Genomic DNA, 8,278 nt, shown 5'->3' with positions numbered 1-8,278 from the left:
GTACATTATAATAGTGTAACAGTACAGTATAATAGTGTAAGAGTACAGTTGTAGTGTAACAGTACAGTATAATAGTGTAACAGTACAGTATAATAGTGTAACCGTACAGTATAAGTACAGTATAATAGTGTAACAGTACAGTATAATAGTGTAACAGTTCAGTATAAGTACAGTATAATAGTGTAACAGTACAGTATAATAGTGTAACAATACAGGATAATAGTGTAACAGTACAGTACAATAGTGTAACAGTACAGTACAATAGTGTAACAGTACAGTATAATAGTGTAACAGTACAGTATAATAGTGTAACAGTACAGTATAATAGTGTAACAATACAGGATAATAGTGTAACAGTACAGTACAATAGTGTAACAGTACAGTACAATAGTGTAACAGTACAGTATAATAGTGTAACAGTACAGTATAATAGTGTAACAGTACAGTATAATAGTGTAACGGTACAGTATAAGTACAGTATAATAGTGTAACAGTACAGTATAATAGTGTAACAGTTCAGTATAAGTACAGTATAATAGTGTAACAGTACAGTACAATAGTGTAACAGTACAGTACAATAGTGTAACAGTACAGCATAATAGTGTAACAGTACAGTATAATAGTGTAACAGTACAGTTGTAGTGTAACAGTACAGTATAATAGTGTAACAGTACAGTATAGTAGTGTAACAGTACAGTATAGTAGTGTAACAGTACAGTATAGTAGTGTAACAGTAAAGTATAATAGTGTAACAGTACATTATAATAGTGTAACAGTACAGTATAATAGTGTAACAGTACAGTACAATAGTGTAACAGTACAGTATAATAGTGTAAGAGTACAGTTGTAGTGTAACAGTACAGTATAATAGTGTAACAGTACAGTATAATAGTGTAACAGTTCAGTATAAGTACAGTATAATAGTGTAACAGTACAGTATAATAGTGTAACAATACAGTATAATAGTGTAACAGTACAGTACAATAGTGTAACAGTACAGTACAATAGTGTAACAGTACAGTATAATAGTGTAACAGTACAGTTGTAGTGTAACAGTACAGCATAATAGTGTAACAGTATAGTATAATAGTGTAACAGTACAGTATAATAGTGTAACAGTATAGTATAGTAGTGTAACAGTACAGTATAATAGTGTAACAGTACAGTATAATAGTGTAACAGTACAGTGTAATAGTGTAACAGTATAGTATAGTAGTGTAACAGTACAGTATAGTAGTGTAACAGTACAGTATTGTGGTGTAACAGTACAGTATTGTGGTGTAACAGTACAGTATAATATTGTAACAGTACAGTATAATAGTGTAACAGTACAGTATAGTAGTGTAACAGTACAGTATAATAGTGTAACAGTACAGTATAATAGTGTAACAGTACAGTCATTTTGCTTGTAATCCCTTTCACCTCAGTAACTTTTCCTTCTTTCAGGGAAGCCTTATCTTCTTCCATGGAAACTGTAAGTCGCTCTGGATAAGAGCGTCTGCTAAATGACTAAAATGTAAAATGTAAAAAAATGAAACTTCCACTGGCATCCCAGCAATTACTCCTCTCAGTTTAGACATAGCACCGGGAATGTAACATTTCACCCAACCCCCCATTTAGTGAGTTCAATTTCTCAAAACTTTCTCCTGATGAATATTACTATTTGCAGTGATCAAGACCTTCACCTAACCCAGCGGTTTGGCATCCTTAATAACCCCAATCTCTTCCCTAATTGCTTTTGTCAAATGCAAAGGATGGAAGTACTTACTTGCTGGTTCTGGGAACACTACCATAACTTTATAACTTTCTACTCCAACCTCTTTGTCTAGAGTGCTCCTGTTCTTTACAGGTCTCCTCTCAACACTACCCGTTGTTTCCCCAGCAGTATTCATCCCTCCATCTCCCTCATTCTGATTTCTCTTACTCCTGTTCCTCCTATTTACAACAGGTGTAAATAGCTGATCATCACTGGTTATATCATCATTATCAAAATTCTTTGCCATAACGCTACCATCTGAACTATCCGCCATGCCGACCCCAGACACAGTACAGTTATGCCAAATCCGCCAAAAAAACAATGATACAGCTTGTTACCTACTGTCCGAAGCCCACGTTCGCAGCTACGCTCCCGCCGAGAAGTTGTAGAATGGTTCTAAACTAGTGCACATGGAATGCCCAGAATACCAGACACGCCTGATCCGGGTAAATCAATCGCATTATAGGGGTGGAAGAGGCGGTGAGATTCTGCTGTCTGTCACACAATGTGGGTGAAGGAGGTTGTTTCTGGACTCTTGTTTTGCTGTTAACACATTGACAGGAAAATAATAAGGTGTCAATATTCACTACATTAACAAAAGTATGTGGACACCTGCATGTCCAACATCTCATTCCAAAATCATGGGCATTAATATGGGCTTGGTTCCCCCCTTTGCTGCTATAACAGCCTCCACTCTTCTGGGAAGGCTTTCCACTAGATGTTGGAACGTTGCTGCGGGGACTTGCTTCCATTCAGCCACAAGAGCGTTAGTGTGGTCGGGCACTGATGTTGGGTGATTAGGCCTGGCTAGCAGTCGGCGTTCCAATTCATCCCCAAGATGTTCGATGGGGTTGAGGTCATGGCTCTGTGCAGGCCAGTCAAGTTCTTCCACACCGATCTCGACAAACCATTTCTGTATGGACCTCGCTTTGTGAACGGGAACATTGTCATGCTGAAACAGGAAAGGGACTTCCCCAAAAGGTTGCCACAAAGTTGGAAGCATAGAATTGCTAGAATGTAATTCATTGGATGCTGTAGCATTAAGATTTCCCTTCAGATTTCCCCAGACCATTATTCCTCCTCCACCAAACTTTACAGTTGGCACTATGCATTGGGGCAGATAGCGTTCTCCTGGCATCCACCAAACCCAGATTCGTCCGTCGGACTGCCAGATGGTGAAGTGTGATTCATCACTCCAGAGAACGCGTTTCCACTGCTCCAGAGTCCAATGGTGGCGAGCTTTACACCACTCCAGCTGACACTTGGCATTGCGCATGGTGAACTTAGGCTTGTGTGCGGCTGCTCGGCCATGGAAACCCATTTCATGAAGCTCCCGACGAACAGTTATTGTGCTGACGTTGCTTCCATAGGCAGTTTGGAACTCGGTAGTGAGTGTTGCAACCGAGGACAGGCCATTTTTACATGTTTCAGCACTCAGTGGCCCCGTTCTGTTTCCACTTCACAATAACAGCACTTACAGTTGACCGGTGCAGCTCTCGCAGGGCAGAAATTTATCGAACTGACTTCTTGGAAAGGTGGCATCCTATGACGGTGCCACGTTGAAAGTCACTGAGCTCTTCAGTAAGGCCATTCTACTGCCAATGTTTGTCTATGGAGATTGCATGGCGGTGTGCTCGATTTCATACACCTGTCAGTAACGGGTGTGGCTGAAATAGCCGAATCCACTAATTTGAAGGGGTGTCCACATACTGCTGTATATATAGTGTAGCTTAGCCAACTACATTTCCTTACACAGTGTGTATCATGGATGACACCTCTGGAAGTGTGCCTACAGTCGTCTCTGAGTTCCAGAAAAATCTGCTCTAGCAACAGCAACATCTGGGGCTCTTGAACAAAGGTAGACCAATATCAGAGGGATCTATTTGTCCCAGTTCCTTTGATTCCAAATGGAGAATATATGGGTATTATAAATCTATTCATTCGATGAATGCATGTTTGTTTTTTACATTGAAAGTCTTAGGCTACTTGGGACGATGGTCTTACATGGTACAATGATGAAAATATGAATTGTCTTCCTTTTGCCTCTTCTGTTTGTTCCCTTTGAAATGGGTTTTTGACTCTCATTGATCATCTGAGATAATGACAGTAGCAACAGATTGGATGAGCATGAGCTCTTGCATTAATAGTAACTTTTTTATTTGACTTATAGCGGGGTGTAGGTCATTGACCTTTCAAATAGCTTTAGAAGCAGGCATTGTCATTTCAAATCAACACAATCAACACATACTTGAAATGATTCTGTAATTAATATGTTAAAGGAAAAAACAAAGTATAAAGACTAACATAAGTGCAAAGTGCAAATTATGTCCAAAGATGTGGACACGTACATTGTTTCCCCAACACGTCATTGACAACGTTTGTTTTGTTTTGTCCAGAGAGACAACACAGTCACAAAGTCCACATCAACTAAGGGTGGGCTGAAGTGAGGTGCACTCCAGTTGGTGGAAGGGGCAGCAGGTCCTAATAGCCTCTCCAGGAAATGCATAGCAGACCACAGCGATGACAGGAGGAAGTGGAAGAAGAATGAGTCATGCATTCATTCAGCATCATGCCTCCTCTGAATAGCACAACAATGTATTTGGTTTAATCTAGTTTTCTTTCACGTTTTACAATATTTTTTTCAGCCCCTGTAACATAGCAATAATGTGTTTATACAGTGCCTTCGGAAAGTATTCAGACCCCTTGACTTTTTCCACATTTTGTTACGTTACAGCCTTATTCGTAAATGTATTATATTTTAAAAATCCTCAGCAATCTACACACAATACCACATAATGACAAAGCGAAAACAGTTTTTTTGAAATGTTTGCAAATTTATTAAACATATAAAACAGAACTACCTTATTTACATAAGTATTCAGACCCTTTGCTATGAGACTTGAAATTGAGCTCAGGTTCATCCTGTTTCCATTTATCATCCTTGAGATGTTTCGACAACTTGATTGGAATCCACTTGTGGTAAATTCAATTGATTGGACATAATATGGAAAGGCACACACTGGTCTATATAAGGTCCCACAGTCGACAGTGCATGTCAGAGCAAAAACCAAGCCATGAGGTCGAAGAAATTGTCTGTAGAGCTCCGAGACAGGATTGTGTTGAGGCACAGATCTGGGGAAGGGTACCAAAACATTTCTGCAGTATTGAAGGTCCCCAAGAACACAGTGGCCTCCATCATTCTTAAATGGAAGAAGTTTGGAACCACCAAGACTCTTCCTAGAGCTGGCCGTCGGGCCAAACTGAGCAATCGGGGGAGAAGGGTCTTGGTCAGGGAGGTGACCAAGAACCCGATGGTCACTCTGACAGAGCTCCAGAGTCCTCTGTGGAGATGGGAGAACCTTCCAGAAGGACAATCATCTCTGCAGCACTCCACCAATCAGGCCTTTATGGTAGAGTGACCAGACGGAAGCCACTCCTCAGTAAAAGGCACATGACAGCACGCTTGGAGTTTGCCAAAAGGCACCTAAAGACTCTCAGGTTCTCTGGTCTGATGAAACCAAGATTGAACTCTTTGGCCTGAATGCCAAGTGTCACGTCTGGAGGAAACCTGGCACTATCCCTACGGTGAAGCATGGTGGTGGCAGCATCATGCTGTGGGGATGTTTTTCAGCAGCAGGGACTGGGAGACTACTCAGGATCGAGGGAAAGATGAACGGAGCAAAGTACAGAGAGATCCTTGATGAAAACCTTGTCCAGAGCGCTCAGGACCTCAGACTAGGGCGAAGGTTCACCTTCCAATAGGACAACGACCCTAAGCACACAGCCAAGACAACGCAGGAGTGGCTTCGGGACAAGTCTCTGAATGTCCTTGAGTGGTCCAGTCAGAGCCCGGACTTGAAGCCGATCGAACATCTCTGGAGAAACCTAAACATAGCTGTGCAGCGACGCTCCCCATCCAACCTGACAGAGCTTGAGAGGATCTGCAGAGCGGAATGGGAGAAACTCCCCAAATACAGCTGTACCAAGCTTGTAGCGTCATACCTAAGAAGAGTCAAGGCTGTAATCGCTGCCAAAGGTGCTTCAACAAAGTACTGTGTAAAGGGTCTGAATACTTATGTAAATGTGATATTTCCGGGTTTTTTTTAAAAACACATATGCAAAAAAATCTAAAAACCTGTTTTTGCTTCGTCATTATGGGGTATTGTGTGTAGATTGATGAGGGGGAAAAACGATTTAATCCATTTTACAAATGTGGAAAAAGTCAAGGGGTCTGAATACTTTCCGAAGGCACTGTGTATATATATATATATATATATATATATATATATATATATATATATATATATATATATACTCTCTCACTATAGAAGTACATTATCCAGATATGCCCTGCAGAGACACATGTATTTTCAGAAGTAGGACAGCCTTCTTTAAAACACTCCTCTCATCCCACGGAATATAAAAAATATCCTCTTTTTAAATGTTACAATCTCTGTAGAAATGTTTTATAAATATATAAATATATACCAATAAAATGTCAACATAGCATTCCAAACACAAATTAGTGAACATCCTCAATTCCTATATTTTAGCCATTTAACTTGCCTCATATTGTATGTTGGATACAATATGACACATTTATGTATTTCACACCCTACAGTATTGAAGTTAGAAGCTGCAACATGTTCCTGTATCTTAAGAGCAGTCACTGCAGATAACCAAATCTTGACCAGCAGATTTTACTGGCTGTTTATGTCTAATATCTCACAATTCACAAGAACCTGTGACCAACACATACAATTATGTGAGTGTGTCTGTTCTTGTTCAAATTATGTTTAAAAAAAGTAACATGAACATAGTTTGGCCTCTCTCTCTCTCTCTCTCTCTCTCTCTCTCTCTCTCTCTCTCTCGCGCTCTCTCTCTCTCTCTCTCTCGCGCTCTCTCTCTCTCGCGCTCTAACTCTCTCGCGCTCTCTCTCTCTCTCTCTTTCTCTCTCTCTCTCTCTCTCTCTCTCTCTCTCTCTCTCTTTCTCTCTTTCTCTCTCTCTCTCTCTCTCTTTCTCACACACACTTTCAACAGGAGTGTCTGTTATAAGCAGACTTCCCAGAGTTCTCAGAATGCTGGGTCATCAGTAATTCCACTGCCTATGATTATACATAGAATCTCCATTTCAATTGTAAATGAACCAGTCACACTTGGATGCAATGTTTTCATCTTATGTTTGCATTACATTTGAACTTCTACCATACTTCTCCCATGAATAAGACTGTGCTATTATTTCTTCCGATGCTCTGTGAGGATGAATTATTTGGCCGTCGCTCAGGGGATCTGGGGTGTTCTGTCAAAGGTAGGGAGCCTCGTTCTCCGTGACTGTATGATGAACCAAAATTGATCCGTTTCATGTCAGTAAAGGCTGTTTCCACTCTTACCCAGAAGGACCTGCAGGGGAAACAAGGAAAACACATTAATGAGAGCATTCTGATAGGAAGAGGGAAATGCAATTGAACTTGCATAACAGCAGCAGCCATGGGAATGAACAGATTACAAAAGAACATGACCACAATTCAAATAAAAGGATGGGGATGTTTTTTTGGTCAGAACATTATTGCACAATTCCTTTTAGAGCATTCAAGGCTACATTATGCTAATGTCTTCATCAAATCACAAAAAGAGTGAACAAAATAGTACATTGTGAATTCTCTTATGTTTTTGATGTCAATAATCAATCATCCAGTATGTGGTTGGAACCTTACAATTTCTAACTCACAGATGTTGTTCAACTTGAATGCCTTGTACTTTGACTAAATATTGGGCTATCTTTATCTAATCATCAAATTCAAATGGTTTACTTAAATGGCGATTACATATTATAGTAGAATGTTGATACTGTCCCTTTCTTTACAGTTTCTGGGTGACAAAAGCTTCTGCATTTTCACATGTGACAAGTGGCAGACAGAGGAACTGTGTGTGTTTCGTACATTCTTCATAGTCTCTTGGCCAATTCTTCCACTTGACAAATTCTTGAGTGTAGATCTGTACAGATGTGTCACCATTTGAAAAACAAACAAGTCCCAATTGTAATATTGTTTACCTTAAAAAACGAGATGCAGCTGATGTTTCTCCTTTTAATAGTCTCCAAAGGAGCATAATAATCTCAAATTAAGTTTGCTTCAGAACATTTCTCAAACTCTCTCTCTCTCTCTCTCTCTCTCTCTCTCTCTCGCACGCACACACACACACACACACACACACACACACACACACACACACACACACACACACACACACACACACACACACACACGAATGACTGAAAAAGGACGTTCCCTTTCCGTCATTCCACCTTTCCATGCCTAATATGTATAAGATTGATTATTAGCGCTCTTATGTTTTGATAATGTACTGTAGGTGAGCACTATTTTGATATCTCCATTATAGATGGAACGTCTCTGGAACAAAACTGTATTATTTTTCTTGCCATATTTCACTTTCCATTTTATTTCATGTCTTTTCACTTTATTTCACTTTAGGAAGCATGTATCCAATTGAAATTAAAGACGT

This window comes from Coregonus lavaretus (genome assembly GCF_964263955.1).
Source record: "Coregonus lavaretus genome assembly, chromosome: 14".
In the NCBI taxonomy this organism is placed as follows: Eukaryota; Metazoa; Chordata; class Actinopteri; order Salmoniformes; family Salmonidae; genus Coregonus; species Coregonus lavaretus.
The sequence above is the reverse complement of the archived record's forward strand: the minus strand, read 5'-3'. Positions refer to the sequence as shown.